This window comes from Urocitellus parryii, chromosome 6, assembly GCF_045843805.1.
Source record: "Urocitellus parryii isolate mUroPar1 chromosome 6, mUroPar1.hap1, whole genome shotgun sequence".
In the NCBI taxonomy this organism is placed as follows: domain Eukaryota; kingdom Metazoa; phylum Chordata; class Mammalia; order Rodentia; family Sciuridae; genus Urocitellus; species Urocitellus parryii.
Genome location: NC_135536.1, coordinates 17,169,556 through 17,191,593, shown reverse-complemented (window position 1 = coordinate 17,191,593; position 22,038 = coordinate 17,169,556). Strand labels below are relative to the sequence as shown.

The following is a 22,038-nucleotide window of genomic DNA, read 5'->3' as shown; positions in this document are numbered from 1 at the left end:
CTCATTCTTACGTTTCCTGATTCTGCGGATGAGAAGAAAACACCACTGGACTATGAGAGATCTCTAGCCCTCATTTAAGCAGAGGGGAGAAGGCAACATAAATCCTCCTCTCTGGCCTCAGTTAGTTTCTTCCATTAGCTGAGGATCCTCTTATCCTACAAAACTACCTTGTAGAAATGTTGACCCCCCATCCAGATGTTTACACTGAATTTAGAGTGTATCATCAGAAGGTGCAGAGAAGGAGAGAAATACTTTTTTTCCTTTTCAAAGGGTTTCCTGAGGAAGAATTTGCTTAAAGGATTTAATATGAAACGGACAGAATATTTCTCACTGTTGGAATAGAATGGTGTGTAAGGACAAGGATTTAATCACAATGGAAGCTGGGGCTTCTGCTCCCCCACTGAAATCACAGCTGACTTCTGGACTGTCATGCTCAACAACTTGTAAGAGACCTCAGTCTGGGTTTGGAATATACACCCCTCGGATGCTATTGGTGTTGCAATGGATTCAATACAAAGTTCTCTAATCTGAGACTAGGGCTCAGTACTCAAAATGATTCCCTCATAGAGTCATCCACATGGCCCTTTATGCCCCTTAGACTATTCCACTTCACCATGCTTCGAGGGAGAAGATCCAACATGTTACCTGCCTTTTGTTAGAGCAACACCCTCTGTCTGCTACCAACAGAACTTTATAGTGCCACAGATTCCTAAAAATGTAGCACTCTGGTTCCCTCTGCCCATCAGACAGGCACTAAGACTGGTCAACACAGCTCTGGAGCCTTCCAATGTTGCCATCAGATGCTCTGGCCAAACATCTTGGACTAAACCTCGTTGCTTCCTGTGAAACACAAACGCAATACAGCCAGTGCTTTGACCAGCTGTTTTGTCTCCTCTACTCTCTAAGTTCACAAGTGGATGGAACCATTCTCATTCTCTCTTTCAAAGAGTCAGCTCCTGGAGAGCAGGGCTCTTTGCTTGACCTTGCATCTTCAAACTCCAACAAGCAACAATTCAATGAACACTTATGTGTGCATCCATTCATTCAAAAAACCTTCATTGAACTTCTGCTATCTCTGGGGACACAGTAGTGCTGCTCACAGATAAAGTTCTCATTCTCCTGGAAGTTAAGGACCAAAATGGATGTCCACTGAAGATTTATATAAACCAATCTCCTTACAATTTGTCATTAGAATGATGAAATAAGATACATGGAGCCGTGAGTGACTGAATGAATGGATTAAGATTCAAACTCTTACTTTTGAAAGGCCAGCTAGCCAGTCTGTGGTGTGAATTGAGATCTCAAACAGAAGGAAAGGGTTTGTTTTTATAACTTCATTACTTCATTCCCAAGCACCAGAATACAGATGGACAATCCTCTAGCCAAATGAAATGCACATGCACTGATCCTGTTCCAAAGCCCCCGAAATGTAAGCAGAGCTCTGACCCTTCGTTGGTGTGATTCCTTGCACCTATGAGGGAGGACAGGTATTAAATTTCCCACTGAATCTTTTTCTTTCTATTAAATCTATATCTTTAAAAAAGCATCCACTGATATAAATTTTTTTGCCAAATGACTATGAGTGAAATATAGTTCGGGGCATTTAATATGAAACGGACAGTTTCAAATAGCTTTACACATGTTGAAAGTTTAAAAAGTTGTTTGTTAACTACTTTAGTTATAATTCATTTAAAAATCCCATTATGTTTGGTTACACAAGAGTGACTTTAATACACTTAAAGATGCAGTACTCCTTAGCTGTGACATATTTATAGGCTGAACATTAAAAGGTTTATAAAATAAGGCTATATTTTCTCAGTGTCAAACATCCCTCAATGAAGACAATTATTCAGTCTGCCTGTTTGTAATTAGGTATGAAACAATTTACGATTATGAAGATAAGTGAGCAAAAATTGCTAGAATAACTGCATATTGAGTTTTATTATTAAAAGATTTCTATAATCTTCCCAGGGTTTGAGGGGTCATAAATTGCCCAGATCTGATTTCTACTGGATTTCTCCTGGAATTAATAAACATATGGATCTAATCTAAGAATGTGTGTCAAAAATAATGAAGGGAATAGCTTCACACAAAGCTGGAAATGAAAGGGGATTGACAGCCACTGACTTTGGTTTGGAGAACAAGAGCCATGAGCTGCCTATGGACGACCCACAAAGGCAGCATCTGGCCGCACTGAGGGGAAAGCACACCCCATGGGGTCACCAATGCAGTCTGTGTTCAAATAACCCAGGGCTGGAGAGCTTTTCCTCTGCCACACTTCCTTCTTCTTGACAGGAACCAAGAACACTTCCAACAATGTCATTCCCACACCCTCTCTGTGGCTTCCTGGACTGTGTTGCTGGTTAAAAAGAACAGACAGAGCAAAGGCTGTCTCTCTCCTCAACTCCCTATTTCAACAAAAGGCCAAACATGGGCGGCAGCAACCTGCTTCCCCTTTCTTTTCTCTTCATTTCTAAAGGAACAGGGAGGCTCTTGCTGCTATTGGTTATCCTCAAGATTTATTCTGTCCACCATATTTCTCCTCCTAACTTCTCAATGAATATCCGTTCCTTCTTCCGATTTTCACTGATATTTCATAGTGCTTCAAGCTCTCCCCCAATGTTTTAAGTAAAACATCCTTTGTCTTTCCAAAGTGGAAGTGAATTTAATTAGAAAATTTTGTACAATACATTTTTTTTGATGTTTTGGGAAATTTTCAAAGTTTCTGATATCAGCCGAGAAACGGAGACTGGAACACAGTTAGACATAATACAGTCTCCTTCCTTAATCTCCACGCATCTCAGAGAGCGCCTCTGTAGAGCCTAAGTAGAAAAATCGCTAAGCCAATTATTTGTGAGTGCATCTGAACTTGCTATGTGGAAAAAAATAGCCTCTGAACAAATCATTGCTGCCAACTCACTTTCAGTGAGTACTCAGAGCGCTTGGCCTGAGGCCACAGATGGAGATTTCACCAAATGTGAAGATGTAGTTACTGAACAGCAAATCTATCCCGTCGTCAGAGCAGAGATGCTGGTTCTACCTTCTGTCATGAGTGACCGCTGACACTTTTAATTAAGGGAGCTCATCAGCGCGCTATGACGTTCTCAATGAAAACAAATCTTACTCACAAGCCCCCAAAAGTTTGAAATTAGGCTGAAATAACTAAAAGGATGCACACTGGAAAGCTTCGGTACTGCATTTTTTTTTAAAAGATAATGTAGACCTTTCTATCAACAGGTGTACCAAGCTGAAGTTAAGTGGGGGTCACAAAACAGACCAGGTGACCAGCTACATATAGCAGCAGTTGATCTGCTCTGTATGGTAGGAAGCAAAAGCCTCCTTAGGCAGAATAACACTTGGTTAACACTTGGTATCAGCTTAAGAAATGTTTTTATCAATCTGTCTTCCATCATCATTGCACATAAAGACAACATTCCAGTATCATGTTGTAGAAACAACCCATAAAAACAAGCATCCAGGGGCCCCACACATTTCTCCCAGAGATGGCTAGCAGATGTCAAGGGCATGGTTATGACCCTTGGATGATTGAAATGTTCTTGTCAATATCTCTGAGTTTCCTTGCTGAAAAACCCCTCCTTTTAAAGGGTCTGGGATTTACAAAAAAAAAAAAAAAAATCAAAGACAGCAGAAGCACGGGATGTTTGTGGAAGGCAAACTTGAGATAGAAGGAACTGCAGGTGTCCTCTGGACCTCTCACTCTGCTGTACGAACACCTGTGTACAGCCAGATTTATTGGGGGTTATTAAAATATTTCAATGAAAGGACACTTTGAGGAATAGACCACTGCTTTGTTGGATAGCTCTAATTATTTAAAGTTTCTCCTTAAACTGGGTCTGAACAAGGCTCAACACCAGTGATGTGTAACCACGGTTCAGATGATGACCCCTTCAAAGAGATTATGTACGTTCTCTTCCACAGGCTTAAAATATTTGAAGATAGCTATTAAAACTTCTTCGAATTTCTTTTTGTCTGAGAAAAAATCATCCCATTTCTTTCAACCATTCATTCAACCATTCAGTGTGCATCCCACATTCTTCACTGCCCTGGTCACCATCCAGATAGTTAATGACAGTCTCAAAACACAGCACCCAAAAAAAACCTGAAATCCATACTCTACACATATTCCTATGGCACCATTGCAATTGGCAGGGATTCCTCCATGCAGGGTTAATGTTATGAAACACCTTTTAAATTAGCCAAAGCAGGGGTCCACATTTTATGCTTGTTCTATGTCTCCTCCTTAATTTACAGTGTGGGCCACCAGCCATTAGTGAGGTGTGGGGAATGTGATTGTTGCCAATAATTGACCATTCCCTGGTTCAGGAGATACATAAAACTCTAACAGGGCCATTATTCTTAAACCCACAGGATATGTAACAAGAACTATAAAGTGATGCAGTTGCAATATCTGTTTTTCTTTTCTTTTTTTTAACAAAAGATGCACAGAGAAAATATCCATCTTAATTTTATCTCATATGGTGATATACAAAGTAACTACCTCAAAATGAGATTCTTATTTTAAATATTAAGAAAGGAACATTCATATCCTCACATGTACACATGTTCCCAGAGCACGTTAACAGCTGAAACATCTAATTAATGCACCAATGTCAAAGATCTAGATGACGATGAGCATTTTATTACCAGATTCCATAGCAACCCACTGTTTGTTTTTTTTGTACACTTATTGGTTGAATTGTATGTCTGCACATGGAGCCGCTCCATAGCTAGAAAAATAATTGTGCAATCACCAAGCAGATTCAGTAATCAGGTCACATGAGGCTCTGGAAATTAAAGTGGTTTAGTCCCATGTTTACAGTAATCTCCTTTGCAAGACTTTTAAAATATTCCCTTGTTTATAAAAACATTTAATTGACCAAAATTTTGTATATACAAAGTACAACATGATGATTTGATATAGGTACATCATGAACATGGAGGACCCAATCTCTCTCCCAGATATGGATTTCATTTCTGTGGGACTCTATCTCCAGAAATGGGATTGACACTTTCTATTTTAATATCTTGAGGAATCTCTGTACTGTTTTCCTGCAAGACTCTGATTTACAAAAACAAGAGGGTAAGAATCCACCTGCTAACATAGATCCACAACTACCATTAAAGCCCAAAGTTCACTGTGCCTCAGGAGTGGGATCAGGATTGGCAGCTAAGAATGGAAGAAGTCAAGACTGAAGATGATCAAGGCTGAGGCAAGTCCAGAAGTAATGATGACACATTCTTCATGTGTCACTGAAGTCCTCATGCTGGAAACGGACTCCCTAGTGCAACAGTGCTGGGAGGAGGGCTTTATAGGAGGTGTGGAGGTCACAGGGATTTGCAGTCATGAGTAGGTTAGTGTCATTGTACGAAGGCTGCCATCTGAAGACACAGCTTTCTACCCTGTGAGGACGCAGCGAGAAGACTGTCTTCAGACACCAAATGCTGGCACCTTCACCTTGAATTTCCCAAACTCTAGGACTGTGAGAAATAAACTTCTGTACTTTACAAACTCCCAGTTGGAATGTTCTGTTTTCACAGCACAAAATGGTAATAGACTTACACGTATTAACTAGTTACATATATAAATAGTCATAGTTATAGGTGATGACTGTTTATGGATAATAGCAACATCATTGATGATTTACTATGCTTCTGTGTCTCCGTCATGCATATTAGGAAACATCAGGGGTTTTTTATAGCCTGGTGAGAAAGGATTTTGAAAAGAAATTTTAAAGCACACTTTTGAAATCTTCAGTGCTTTGGGTAACCTAAAGTCACCATTATGATTACCAGTGCGTTGTGTGAGCTTTAGACGATGGTTGTAGTGACACCTGGTGCTGGTGCCATATGTCCCTGGACTACATGATTTCACAGTTCTCTACAGAGTTTTGAAGAGATTCTGTTTCCTGTGTGTTCTGTCTTCTTTGGAGGGTCACTGAGGAGTCCTCCTGGAGTCTCAGCCTCCAAGAGTCCATTTCTTCTATACACCTCTCCTAAGGACTGGTCAGCCAGGTACCCAAACTAACAGAACTACAAAGCAAAGAGCAAAGTAAGCACAGACATTGGTACTACACTTTTTACTATCTATTCACACACTGGTGCTTTTTCTTTTTAACTACAGGTTCCTGTTGGATAGAGACAGGAGCCAGGACACCTGGGGATTCCTGAGTGTTACCTGTTTTCTTCAGTGGATCACTGCTTATGCTTAATAATCATCTTCTTGCTGAAGATCTGACAATTAATTAAATAATTATCTTTAAGAGAAAACACTAGAGACCATCTTTGAGAGAAAGAATTAGACTCTAATCCACTTCCACCTTCATTTAAATAATGTGTCTGTATTACAAAGGTTAGTACTTCTCAAAAGGTTTTGACATAGATGTATTTTAAATTATGTGTGTCTCTCTATATATAATTACATGCTGATTATATATATATATATACACATATACACACACATACACATTTATATTTTATTTATGTATTTATTTATTTTGTACCAGGAGTTGATCCCAGGGGCCTCTACCACCAAGCCACATCCCCAGCCATTTTTATTTTTTACTTTTAGACAGGGACTAGCTAAATTGCTTAGGCCCTCACTAAATTGCTGAAGCTGGCCTCAAACTTGCAGTTCTTCTGCCTAAGCCTCCCAAGCAACTGGGATTACAGATGCACACCACCACATCCAGCTGAATGATAATTTTTTAATAATGAACTAATGCTTCTGTACTATAATGTACACTTCAGTTGAGCAGCAAAAAAAAAAAAAAAAAAACTTTAAAAAAAAATTCCTGGGAGTATGAAATGACAAATAGAAAGAAATACATCATTTTATGAAACACTACGAATGTATGTTGAAATTCCAAGACAAACCATTAGCTTGAATAGATGGAATCCATCCGTTTAAGTGGCAGTTGCTAAATGGTGCTTATGCAGCGATGAGTATCTAAAACATCTTGCATGAATCCATCAGGTAATTTCTCAGGCAGCTCTTTTCTGGGTCTGGCACACTATTGTCTGATGGAAGATTGCTGCATAAAAACTACTGTGTGAGGCAAAGCTTGCCAGTTGCTTACCTATAGGAAACGCATCCTGGGGTGGACCACAAAGATGCCCTTCCCTTGAGTGAGGATGGAGCCTATGATTTGCATCTAAAAAAAATATAATATGTTAGAGTGAGGGATTTTGCAAAAATCATTAGGTCCATAATCAGTTAATTAATTAATAAAAAAGGAGATTAACCTGAGTGGACCTGACCTAATCAGGTGATCCCTTTTAAAGCGGACGGAGACCATCCCTGAAACTAGAGACCTAAAGTAGTAAAGACTGTTCCTCTGTTACTAACTTTAAATGGCAAGCTTCCATGAACACAAGAGCTAGAAGAAAATTAATTATGCTAACAACCTAAGAGAATGTGGAAACAAGCTTTTTCTTAGTTGACACTTTAGATGAAAATGAAACCCAGCTCACACTTTGAATTTAGCCTTTCAGTTCTCTTCCTGGGCAGAGAACTAAACTAAGCTATGCCCTGACTTCTGGGCCATAGAAACTCTATTGTTTTGGCATGAAAGACAGCAATAGGAAATGAATACATACTTCTCTTTTTGTAAAGCAATGTATATTTCTAGTTTAGAACATTGTTGCCCAGCTAAAAACTCCTGTCCCCAAATGTATATGAAGTGAGGGGTGGACATATGACTGAGCTCTGTTCAGTGAAATTTAAGTACAACTAATTCTGGGACATTCTAAAAGCATTTCTAAGTAAGAGTTTGTACCCTTCTTTATCACTTCATTCTGCTGCATTAAATGAGGCTATGGTAGCTGGATATCCAGCAGCCACCTTTAACCTTGAGGGAGGCAGCTCCATGCAAGAGGGAAAAACTTATTGACAGAAGTCAGGACCTTGGGCCACTTCATAAAGCTACTATAACAACTCTGCAATCCTAACTCTGGGTTTTTTTTTTATGCAAGAGAGAAACAAATTTCTATTTAAGCCATTATTCTTTGAATATTTATTGCTCGTGGCAGATTTTTTATTTCATTGTAATTTATTTAATTCTGACTTTTTTAAATTTTAGAATGCATACATATATTTGAAGTGAAGAGTAAATAAAATAACATGCTTTGTTTGGGTTCAACTCTAGCAGCATCTTACACACACACAAACACACAAAAAAAACAAAACCCTAGGAATTACAACATGCTTGTTCAAATGTTGACACTAATACTGCTAGTAGAAATGGGACACTTCATTAAGAAATAATCAAAAGCCAAATATCTGAAAAAGGTTGTACATGAAAATGCACAGTGCGGTCCATGCTTTCACAATATTAAAAACACCCACTTCTGTCTGCAAGTGAAAATGTTATTGGGAAGTGGTAGTACATTTGGACCATTAAACTTGTTATTCTATGATAAAAAACCATTATTCTGTATTTGCATATCAGACTGGCTGATTCCTGAAGGCTTACCCATCAGCTCACTGTCCTTCTATTTTAATGTTTCTCCCTCTATTAATTGCAGATATATCCACAGCACAGGTATCCCGGTGAGCTGCATGCTGCAGGTTTATGTGAAGAGGTGAGAGTGAGGAGAAAAGGAGAGAGAGAGGAGAAAGGCAAAGCAAGGCCCCACAGGATGCTGGAGCTCTCAAACTCAGGAGACAAAATTGAAGGGGATAGAAGATTCTAGAGGATCCACTTGTCAATATTCACTAATGCCATCAATTGTTTCAATGAATGGTTGACTGACAAGCCCCAGGCACTGAAGATGCAATGATTTGCAAGAAAACCTCACCTTCGTGATAATTTTAGCTACACCAAAGATGAAACACAATGTACAATATCTACACCAACATCATTTACATTTGACTTGGAGGATGAGATGCAAGCCAGTGCCTCTTCCAATCTCAAGAGGAAATCCTCAGATATTTTATTGTCCCAGCAGTTCATTCTGTCAAAAACATCCAGACAGCTTTGTAGGTATGAGTAGCTAGAATATCTAAAGTATAAATATATAAAATGCATAAATACTAGTGGGAGGATTGCTAAGATTGTCCACGTGTGTCAGCAGTTCATCTATTGCTGGTTTTTGACCAAGTCTAATAAAGTTTATCCTGATAGTACTGGGGAAGAGATATTATACCTGGTTATATTGAAAAAGATCATTCAACCATAAATATTACATTAGTATAAGATGCTATCATGTTCTGCAATGCCATCTATTACAGGATCCTACGCAGATGGTAGTATATTTCAGGATTACACACACCCCTGACAGAGACGAGCATTTATATGCTAATATCTGCAATATGGGCAGCTACAGCCTTTCACAATAAGCCATGAGCCTTTTCATCCAGGGCACAATTTATCACCAAAAAGTGTTTGGCTGGCTTAGATGTTCAAAAAAAAACACTGCTTTCTTATACATGTCTTATGTAGTAGGAGAAGTAGGCAAGGTACCTTCATGTCAAAATAAATAAATAAATCGCAGTGTTTGGGTAAGAAAATATACATATAACAAAAAAAGGAATGAACACTTTTTCTTTTCTATGTCCACATCTTCTCCAGTAAATAGAGCCCCACTTGCTAGTGAAACACATGTCATCATAACCATTCACTGACGATGTGTAAATAGTCACTATCTACACATAGTCAAAGACAGTGAGGTGCTTAAAAGAAAAATTACTATCGTAGAACTAAGAGGAATCTTGGTCTAGGACTGGTAACTCAATAGAAGAGGAAATACTTATTTTTAATGGCATCGATAATTATTTATAATGACTCGTAATTCAATTGTGGTACTGATAATGATTCTGGTGGCTAATATTTATTTAATGAATACTAGGAGCTAGTCATCCTTCTAGGTGCTTTACATATGTTTTCTCATTTAATTTTCACACGTATACTATAGCTTCAGAGCTATAACCCATTTTTAATAGCTGGCTTCACTGAAGCTTAAAAAGATGATAACTTGCTCCAAATGACGGTCAGATTTAAGGTTAGGGAAGCAATTCTGTCTGAATCCAACATTATAGGCTTTTTTTTTTTTTTTACTGAATAGTAGAGAAAAGGCAATTCCCTCCAGCTGACCACAGACCACTGTGTAGTGTAGCCACTGTCCAAGCCTATGCTGGTGACCAGAAGTGCTTATGTATGTGTCCAGCATGGTACCTGCTGGCCAGTGGGTCATGCTAACCTTCATGGAAATCATGGATGCCTCAAGTGTATGTGGCCAGTGAACCTCAAGAGTGAACCATGGGTGAAGAGGATAAGATTGTGTCCTGAGCACACATTACAATGTGGAGTAGTCCTTGCTGTGCACTGATTACCAAATTGTCTGAGTTTGTTAAGACAGAACACACTCCTATGCAATGATGTAAAGGAAGTGGATTAATTTCTTCCATATAGGCAGCAAGGGAAAACAGAACCTGGGATCCATCCCAAACTGGGGCTCCATGGCTCAGGAAAGCCAGTCCAGAGAAAATGAGGTCTCATCTGCATATGCTTCACTTGGACAAGAGCTGAGGGACCCAGGAAAGTAGCCCACTTTGAGTTTTATATCCTGGGGCAACATGGCATGCTGGGCTAAACCAGAGAAGCACATCATGTTTCTAGGGAGGACTGGAGCCCAGCCCAGGCCATTCCCGTCAGCCCCTCCCTGTCTGAGGATGAACCATTCTTAGCACATTCTATAACTGTTCTTGAGAACTATAAGAAAGAAAGGAGGGGAGAGATTGGTCCAAGTTACCTGGAGATCAATCCTGAAAGAATCTCGTTGGAAATTCTGTGGTTGGTGGGCAGAGGGGTGAGGAAAGCTGGGGAGGGGTCCCTGAGGTACTGCAGCTGTGCCCGTGGAGGCTGATAGGATGTTTGATGGTGTGCCTGTGTTTTCCATGCTTAAGAGAGTAACTAAAGCCATCTTTTGTTTCTTCTCCTCCATAAGTTGCAGTCAATCGATCAACAGACAGGTAGGTAGGGATAGAGATACCCTCTCGTGCAAGGTTGGCCATAACACCTGAGCTCAGAGACAGATCTGCATTAAAAGGCTCTTGGGCATCTTCACCAGTGCATTCCATAGGATGCCAAGATGTGGGGGTGACTATGTACATTGTTTGGGTAATTAGGGGGGAAATGGGCTATCAAAAGAGTACTGTTTCATTTTATTTTTGCTTTCAAACTCTTCCATTTGGGGTTCTCCTTCAAGTGGCACACATCCTGCTCTCTGGTTTTTAATGGCCAGACAGGACAGCAGTAAGCACCCTGGCCCTGAACTATAATTTGCTCTATGAGTTGGGATCTGTCGACGGACCCAAAATATTCAGAGGCTAAACAAAATAAAGGTTTCTTTAATGTAGATGAAAGCAAACCCCTGATGTCCCTGGCTGGGTGGTTTTCCTGTGTGGCTGTATTTACAGCAGTGGTTCAGTGCTCAGCATCCCTCTGCTGTGACACCCAATTTCTCTAGATGAGTGCTCTTCAAAGTCTCATCTGAAGGCCAGTGCCCGTCCATCGATCGCTGCCAGTGCAGGATCACTGTTTGTTAGCAGTCTACCAGGAGGTAAGTGCCGACATTGAAGGGAAGCATTTAGAAACTTCAGAAACTTAACATTGCTGCTTTACCTAAGCCTGTCATGATTGGGTTTTTTCTCACTCAACAAAGCATAGGCCAGTTCAGGTGCGGTCAAACTTCCCCGGCAAAACGGCCCAGGAGCACATAGGTCATTTAACAGAATATCAATAAATAACAGGTTCACAGCCAGATAAAGCTCTGCTCTGTATCTTTGGAGTCCTCAGCACTTTGTCCTCAGTTTGGTTTAAGAAAAGGGCAGTCGCCCAGAAGAGGGTTATACACCGCCCAGTACTATCCATCCCTTCTTCCCAGGTCACTGCCAAACTGGGTCACCTGATTGAATCTATCTGCAAGGGAGGCTAGGAAATAGTCTCATTCAACGTCCAGTTCCTAAATGGAAATGGGTTTAGCAAAGCCATTCATCTTCACTGCATCTAACGTCTCCATTTGCTGTTAGATCCCGTTGAACAAGTACCCAAGAACGAAAAGGAGGGGCTGTTCTCTTCCTTCCCAGCAGTGATAGTGTCACTTTGAGTGTTCTTGCTACAACTTCCCCACACGGAGCCTTCAAATCAACCTTGATCCCTGTCTCATTCCCAAGTCACCTTCCTTTACCTTCTTATTGATTCTTTGAGCCACTGAAAACCTCCCAACAAATATTCTTCATCTTTACTTAGCCAGAGCTAAGTTCTCCATTGGCAATTTTTTAAAGTCCTAAAGAGATCCTGAAGTTAATAGAAGAGAAGGGAAGGCAAGGAAGAGAGAGAGAATATGACATCTGCCCAGGAAGATTCTTTAAATGAACACATTATGCCTCACTCAATTAGATTCAGAACTGACATTTAAACAAAGTCAGACCTATAGGTCACAGGCTATCCTTTATCTGGAAGTTAGACGAGTTCTGCAACTGAATCGTTCAAAGAGCTTTCTAAACAAATCAATTGCATTGATTGGGCTAAAAGATGTAAGTTGCTTTTGACATGCAAAAATAGGGAAAGAATGTCTGAAAGGCAAAGTATTTCACCCAAATCAAGGTTTTTGCATAATTTATGTTCAGTGACACTCTTTACCAGAGGGATCCCTAACTTAGAGTAATTATTTTTATAAGATAAGCTGAGTGTAAGAAATTTTCAAAGATATTTCGAAGAAATCAACTTTAGGGACTCACGAAAATGGCATTAGAGATGAGTTCCTCTGGTGCCAACCCTGCTCTCTGCACCTGCGGGAGGAGGCGGTCTTCTGCATTTTGAATTTGGTTCAAGAATCAGAGTATATTATCTTACAAAAAAAAATTCTTAAATCAGATATGCATTATATCTCAATATAAGGTTCTTCAAACAGTGATGTTAGCCTGCAGTGTTAAAGGGCACTGGTTGTAAGAACAGAGTTTTCCAGAATGAAAAGACTAAATTCAACCACTATGTTCCATGGCAGCTCTGGAGAGACCACAGTGGGGATTTGTCTTGTTTTATGCTTTACTTCTTGTCCATGGCACCGTCCTGGGTAGAAAGGCACTTACACACTTCTGAATGGTCATTTCCCAGACCTCTCCCAAAATAGTATTCGTTTTAGACAGTAGCCAAAGTGGTCCAGGTGTTGCTTGCTTTCCCTTCTCCATGATGTAATGCTGACCACCTCCCTCTTTGGATCTCTGGTTCTAGGAATGGGTAATCAATTAATGATAATATGGATTCTAGACGCACACTGGTTTGTCTTACAGGACCTGTTGGTACTAGGAGCAGTTTGGATAATTTCCTATCTGAGCAAAGAGCCTTGGCAATGGCTGTATTCATGTTGTCATCTTCTGGTTCATTCCAACAAGTCATTTTTAGTGCTTTTAATGTGAGAGATTTTTTAACACATTTGCTGCTAAACTTTGGACTCTCATTTGCTAAGTGTCAGAGGTTGTGAACTGGAGGCCAGAAGGAAGGAAGTAGCCCACAGAGGTGTGCTGTTTGCTCTGTGCAATGTTTTCTTTAAAAACATAGCAGATTCTACCTTTTTTTTTAAGTTGAAGAGATTTCCCACAGAGATCTGATTTCTGGAATTACTAGTGGATTTGATGATAATGGCTCTCACAGGCTTTAATTGGCTAGAGGCTAAAAGAAACTATCTCCTTGAGGCAGTGCACGCCATCCCACCTTGCCAAAGTACTTAGAACCCTTGCTGACTTTCTCATGGCCCAGGAGACTCTCAGTTATATTTTCTGCCGAGCTCTGTGGACATCTGAGTTGGTAGACCCTAGTGACAGTACAAATATAATGGAGTACCCCCACACGTATGTAACACAAACTGACCCAGCTGAAGGGTACCCACAGAGAAACCACAGATAGGCTGCCAGTGCCTAGGAGCCAGAAAGAGAATTTGAGAAGAAAAGTTTTGGGGGAGATTCAGTGTAGCTACCATAAAGGAGGGAGGAAAAAACGAAGCTGAGAATAATTCCATGAGGAACTGTCCAGTTACCAAAGCAGCCTTTGATATGATACTATGCACAAATTTCCAGGACTTCTTACCATGCCAATTATCTACTAATTAGTATCAAAGTCATGAACTATTAATTTTTCCATATACAGGTGTTATTCGCCAATTAGTTTACCAACAGTGTAGTGTACATGCCTGTGAGTGCATGCGCATAGTTAAAAAAAATAATTATCTAGACAGCAAACATCTTTTTCCATCAATGAAACAGTGTAATAAAAATTCAGGAAGCCAAATTCCAGGCACATTTAATGGTAAGACCTAAGTGTTCCCTGGGTGCGCTCACTCGTGTACACACACACACACACACACACACACACACAGATTCTCAGGGTCATTTCACCATCAGAAATTTCAAGAACAAATTTAACTCTGCTTCATATGGAGAGATGTCTTAATGAAGAGAGAAAAAGAACATTTCTTATCAATGACTAGGAAATTCCAGGTCACCACAAGTATATCCTGGGTTTTTAACTGCTTAGTGATCATCCAGGTTTTTAACTGCTTAGTGATCATCCAGGTTTTTAACTGCTTTGTGATCATCCAGGTTAGTTTTCCAGCATTTCTCATTTGGGCTGTTGGTGGAATGGAAAAGGAGTGAAACTCCTTTTATAAGGCAGAGAAGAGTCCCAGGAGGCCTGAAGTTACTTTCCTACAAACAGAGCCCCAAATAACAAAGAAAGGCAGGCATTGATTTGTACCAACTTGAAAAATGGCAGACCACACCAGAGACATGCCCTCTGCCTCTCCTTGGGGGTGAGGTCCTGGCCCACTCCAGATGCTTAGCTACTTTGACCAATGAACTTTCCTCTGAAAGTGCTCTGGGGAGCACATCCCTAAGCTGCCCTTCCAGCATCCCTGCAGCCCAAAGGACTTCATCCAGGAGTGGAAACCTGGATCGGATGGCAGGGAATTTTGTTCCAAGCTGAACTGCCACATCATAGACCGAAAATAAGCCATAGGAGGTTGGCAGATAAAATAATGCTAATAATTAAGGTTCAGATAGCTCTGCATGCATTAACTAATGATGCCTTGCAATGCCCCAGAGGTGAGTAAAGTAGTTACAGATCCCACTTTATTATTCATTCATTTATCCCAGAGAAACTTACTGAGCACTTATTATATAGACAGCACTAGGCCGGGACACGAAAACGAATAAGGAATAAGGCTCATCTCAGCTTGAAGTAGTTCACAGCTCAGTGGTTGGTTTCTGATAAGCATGGTTGGTTTCTGATGAGCGCTATCTTCCAGGTTGCAGAGAGCCAACTCCTACTTGTAGCTTCACATGACAGAAAGAGAGCTAGCCGCCTCTTGAGCCTCTATTTATAAGGGCACTAAAACCATCAGGAACACCTCCCACCTTCATGATCTCATCTAAACCTAATTACATACCAACATCCATGCCCCATCACACACTAGGATGAGGGTGTTAACACGTTGGATTCTGGGGAGAAACAAACTTTCCCCAGTGGATTGCTAAGTGGAAGAGACTGAGGCCTTTGGGGAACTTGGGAAGAGAAAAACAGCACCTATCTGAGCAACATCTGCAGTAGGCAGGTCTGGCTTTCTGGGGGGACAAAAGGCCATTGCCTCTTTAAAAACTACCCTGTGTTCAAAGGTCTGGAATTCTCTAATAGAATATAATGTTTTTGTTCAAAATTGCCAGAGGACTTACAGGCTGAAGAAGCCACAATGAGGAGACACAGTGCCAATGATTGTACTCGGATCCTTGCTTGCAGTCAGCTTGAAATGGAAATTAATCAGAAAACAGGACTCCAGGTACCACATGAGGACAGCAGGTACAAGGCTAGCAGATGGGGTCACAACTCCCTGAGGCCAGGAGTAAGGGGCTCCAGGAAAGGCCCATGCTAGAGACCTTCATAGAGACTCCACCTAACCCAGACCTCTTATCTATGATCTGGGCAGTCATCCAGCTCTACGGATAGTGCCTTCTATACTTCATCCCTCCTCCCCGTCAACATATATTCACTGGATACTTAGGTTCGGTCAGGCGCTGCTGTGAAGGTTTTCACATGCTTCATGCCACCACTCAGACAAAAAGGGAGGTCCCACTAACCCAAAGAGGGAAGACAGGAAGAAGAACTTGTCTCAGGATAGGGAATAGATCCTCCTGCATTCAGTCATGTGTGTTGGTCTACACTTTCCCCTCTGCCTGGGCCATTCTTCCCTGTTCCTCCCCTACCCATCCTCCTCCATTATCCTCTGAGCTAACATTCTGCTTAGGCTGAGGAACTTTTCTCTATGCTCTTAAGCATGTCTCTCTACAATCAGTCCTATACAATTTCCTTACAATAATGTAGCCATACCATTCTTCTCCCCTGGATTTCCTAAAGTCTGCAGGTCTTTCAAGCAAAGCATTTGGTATGTGGTAAAGATTCAAGCCATCCTACTGAGTTAATGAGTTCACATTTGCACATATTTCATTTGAAAGTTTGGCAGGGCTTGAAGGGAATATATGCAATCAGCATATGGTATGTAGAACTGAAGTTCAAGTTTGGAAATCGAGTTTAGGGAATCATCAGTATTAAGGTGATGGCTACGTTCATGGAGGATGGAATAATTATAATTGGAAAGAAGATCCAAAAGATGAAAGCAAGTCATCTTAGTCCATTCTGTGCTACTATAAATTCCATAGACTGGGTAATTTATAAAGTACAGAGATTTTTATGGTTCATGATTCTGAACACTGGAAAAGTCCAAGATGGTGCCAGCATCAGACAAGGGCTTTCATGCCGTATCATCCCATGATGGAGTCGGGTTGTAAAATGACCACATGAGAGTGGAAAAGGAGACCAAACTTCCCTCTTTATAAACTAACCCACTCCTGAGACAACTAACTCACTCCCGCAATCATGGTTTTCATCCACTTATAAGGATAGTGTCCTCATAATCTAATCACCTCTTGTAAATCCTGCCTCTCAACACTGTTAAAATTGTAATTAAATTTCAGGATGAGTTTTGGACAGGACATTCAAACCCAGGCAGAAACCAACTACAAAACTGACAACTAAGTAGGGAAAGAATCAAAACTGCAGTGTTGCAGAAAGAAAAAGAAAAAAGTTTCCAAGATGCAATGTGTGACCAACACAGCAACATTTTGCAGATAGGTTGGGTAAGAGGGATTTTTTTTTTTACATAACTCAAATGGTAGGAAAACAGGAACAAAACAGAGAAATGTTGGTCGTAAACCATTCTTTAAACATATATATGGTAAATCACATGTATTTGGTAAAACCATGGGAATGTACAGGCAATTTTGGAGAAGATATATTTGGGGTGAGCCCATTATAAATTGAAGAGGATGAGCTAAAGGTGATAAAGAAATCAACAAGACTTAAGAAAAAAGTGATGGTCTAAGATACCAGAGAATAGGAAAAGGGAAGAAATCCTGAGATCAGGGTTGATAACCAGAAGAGTTGGGGTATCGCTTACTCTTGGACAGAGGGAAGACCTTTCTTGAGACAGAGAGAATTCCTCTTGACAGAGAGGCAATATGTCCAGAGTGAGAAAAGCCTTTGGCTTTAAATCTCAATTTTGCCACTATTTGTGAGGTCCTGCATGATTGCCTTTGTGTGTGACTTTCAAGGTACACAAACTGTGGAGAAAGGAAGTTCCTCCCTCATTGGGTTGTCCTGACAACTGACAAGATGGACTGCATGTCCATGATAAGCTCGTCAAAGAATAAAATATTCAGGTCAAAATTACAGAGAGATCAGGGTCTGCAGGAGGCCAGATGTCAGGCAACCCCAGATGCGAGTTGGAAATTAGACACAGCAGTGAGTTTTAAGTGCATCCAGTGCCCCAGGAAGGTGGTGTGGTAGACAGAAGAATCCCCCTTCCCAACCCCCACATGATGTCTACAAGTAAAACAGGCAGCCTCTAGGAGCTGAGAAGGGTACAGAAATAGTCTCCCCTGAAGCCTCCGGAAGGGAAAAAGTCCTGCGAATTCCTTGATTTTAGCTTCATAAGATTTATTTTTAGATTTCTAATTGGGTAAGAGAAATCATCTGTGATATTTTGAGCCTCAAAGTTCGTAATAATTTGTTACAGCAGCAAGAGGAAACACATACAGCAGAGAACCCAGGGGTTTGCTCAGCAGGCATCAACCACATAGACCTAAACCAGGAAAGCAGAAGGCCAAGGAACTGACTTTTGTGATTCTCAAGACCTGTATTCTCATACCCTCCTGCTATTTTTCATACCACATCCCTCTTAGAGCCACGTGGCAGGATTGAAGCTAAAGGGAACAACTCGGGGGAAAATAAACTCTGAAATTCAAGGCACACCTGTCACATACATTTTCTGCTGTTTCCTCAGTCAGAGCCCAGCAACTTGTCAGTGAAGCAGGATATTGTAATTAAATGCTAAATTAAACGGTGGCATCGCTTTGTTCCCAGAAGCTTGATAAAGTCACATTTATTTCATTGCTAAATATACCAGTGAGCTACAGAGGATAACAGTTTGGTCCCATCTCTTATCCAGAAGATAGGCAGCACAGACCCATGCAATGATGTGGATTTTACAGAACTTAGACACAAGGATGAAAAAGTTGAGTCTGAAATGTTAAAATTGCTGAGAAGTAGACCAAGTAAACTTAGAGTTTCCTAAGCCACAGACCTCTGGCCCTGGGGGCTGGCCTGTAGCCAAACGCCACCATCACCACACAGAGCACCAAATGCCACCATCATCACAGGACCCTCACCTGGAGGACAAGGAAACTGTGCCCAGAGGGTCAAGTGAGAAACCCAAGGTCACAAGGCAAGTGAGAGAGGCAAAGTCTGATTTCCTGACTCATTTGGGCATGTTTTTTGTCCCCATCGCTGTCATATTTCAGGAAGAGATGTGAGGACCGGGCATGCAGTACACTAACGGCCCCATAAAGAGACACACTGAATGCTTGAGCAACATATTCCTGAAGAACGCTTTTTCCTGCTTTCCTGTCATGAGCTCTGCAGGGCTACTACCCTGGCCATGTTGGTTTTAAAGGATCAAGGAAGAAAAGAAAGATCTACAGCCCTCCTTTGAGGGTCCCTGGTCCTCTGAGTATCATTGTAAAAGCCCAAAGGATTGCTTTGTCACAAGTAAAGTTCTTCAGAGGATTTTACTGTAGGCCCGGGTCTAGGCACATGGGATGCTTTGTGAGCCATGCAGTGAGAGGGGGTGGGGGGAACTTGGTTAGTCCTTGCCAAAGAAACTTTGAGTTAGAAGTTTAGATTGGCTGCTAAGAGCCAATGATCACAGATAGAAAAATAACCAAAAAGGAGTCAATTCCCCGCTCCCATTTCCCACAGCAAGAATTGGGCACTGTAGCTAAACCTCCATGATTACTTCCAAGTTGACACTTATGTGACTTTCTGGAAGTCACAGCTCATTGAGGTGAGGCCGAAGCAGTTCAATGAGGCAGCTATTTCTTATTCCCCATAAATGTGGTAGTAAAAAGTGATTTCAGAAGACACCTTTGCAAATAGTGAGGAATCTAAATATCTTTAATAATTATATTAATTATAACATTAACCGTCCATCTACTCTTTGGATCCTCTGTTTGTGGTCCAATTTTATTCGCCTACAGTATGATATAGCACCGTGATTAGGAGCACAAGCTTCAAAGCCGATTATGCTTAGTCCTACATTCTGACTCTTACTAGTGCTTTGACTATGGATAAATCACTTAATTTCCCTGTCTCTCCAATTCCTCTTCTTTAAAGTGGGGTAAATGATTTAATACTTAATACCATATTCAGTATTAAATACATGTTGGGCATTATTATTATTATTATTATTATTGACCCCATGTTTCATGGGACTTTTAAGTATGGACACATCTATCTATCTGAAACTCTGTACAATCTCTAATAATATGCAAATATATGTTTAACAAAGATAAAATAGAGTTAAAGAAATAGTTACACGCTTATTTGAGGCTCATGAAATTACACAATTTCTCTAGAGGGAATGAGTCACAGTGTTCCTCCTTAGGTAATGTATTATTAATGATGATTTCCTTGAGATACATTGAGAGTGGATTCAGGAGAAAGAGAGAGAATGAGAATTTACCCAGTGCCAGAGCTTCAATTAATCAACTTCTGTTTCTGTAAATAGCCCTAAGTGAAAGAATCAAACTATTATGTTTTGTAGATGAATGATCAGCAAATGCTCAGAAACTCATCTGTCATGGTCTAGTTTTGCCTTTTGACAAGAATAATGAAGCCGGCATATTCTGAATTCATAAAACGTCTGGGTTGTGGTTTCCATGAAATCCACATTTAATTAGAGTTGGGGCCAGAAGAGAGATTGAGTACCTCCCTGGCTTGGCAGTGGAGTGGTAGGTTTATCATGTGTCCTTCTCATATGCAAGAGGTAAAAACTACATGCAGAGAGGTATCCATGGGGGAAGTCATTGTGTGGCTCTCTTTTGGGGTAGAGACATTTGTTTCCCAGGAGTATAGTAAGCTTTAGAGAAGGGTGTTCTAATTCATCATTCCAAAGACATCTGGGAAAAGACAGGATCAAGGGTTATCAAGTATCTTTGGGTTTCTTTGGTAGTGGCAAACAAAAAAGAAATTCAATCTTTATTTTATGTAGCAACATTGTATAGGACACAGGTGTGAATAAGATATATTCCAATCTCATAAGGAAATTGGGGGAAAAAACAAAAGAGAAGTAATGTGCTTTTCATTGTAGCTCCATTGAAAGTGATGGTAATGTGATTTTCTATATGCAGATGGAGTACTGTTTATTTAAATAGAGAATATCTTGTATTAGAATCCAGAAAGATTTCTTATCTACTTTAAAATAAAAGTTATAAAATCACATAGCTAAAAAGAAAGATGCTAATATTTGTGAACACTGATATGGATCAGGCCACAAAAGCAATAAATGTATTAATGAATGAAGCCCCAGAAACTACACACAGCAGTTCTGTAAAAACCAGTGGCAGCTTTGTATTTCAATGAATACAGGGAACTAAACAGCAGCCTCTGTCTTAAAGTAAGTTGAACTAATTCCCAGATAGTAAATGTAGATAAAGTAAATAGATCAGGGTAAAAATGGTGCAAAGAAAATAGCAAAATCTAGTAAATTTGAGTGAATCCTGCATATGCAAAATACTTCCAAAATGCTAGATGTACCACTGAGGTGGCCACACACTTCCACTCCAATAAGTCCCACTGGTCAATTGATTTTCCATTAACATGTCCTGATTTCTTTCCAACATGGGCACTTTTAAATTTCGATAATATTTAAATGTGTTTTAGAGTAAGGCCAGTAATCCAATTATTTAGGAAATAAATCTGGGATGAGTTTTGATTCCTGGAAATGTAGTGGAAATAAAGTGAACAGATACAAATATCCTTCTTCCATTAGGTACATGATCATTTGTCTGGCTCAGTGTTCTGTATTATTAGTGAGATTATTTTGTGCAATTTTATTGCTCATTGTCACAGCAGGCAACAGTGACCTCTTAGCTCTGCAATGCTTTTCTCTAGCTCCCTGCCTTCCATCCAGCCTCACTGCTTTCCCATGCACCAGGGAAGGAGAAATGCTTTAAATGTAAAAAAATGTGAAAACATGATCATGATCTCCAACAACCGCATATACCTCAGATTTACAAGAATTCAACTCTGACACTGAGTTAACTAAGGGGAGCTGAGGAGATTTTTTTAGAGCTCATTTTCCATCAGATTCTATGGCATCCTTATCAGCAACAGAACAGAAAGGCATTGAAGAAAAATAAACATTTTATGTTGTCTGTCTCTTTATCACACATGCAGAACATGAAATAATTATGCATCACACCCTACATGCTGTTAATACACTCATTAGAGTTTTGAGAAATTTTCTTTGTCTTTCTTTCTCTCTCTCATCTCCCTCCTGACTTTTCCATGAAGGAGCCAAAGCACTCCCCTTAAGCTCTGAGAGTTGTACCTCTGGAGCTGTGAAACAGGAACC

General features: G+C 40.3%; 1 pseudogene; it reads left to right on the top strand.

The window, feature by feature from the left end:
* LOC144255410 (regulator of microtubule dynamics protein 1-like) overlaps positions 1–22,038 on the top strand; it is a 79,652-nt pseudogene that overhangs the window by 4,518 nt on the left and 53,096 nt on the right.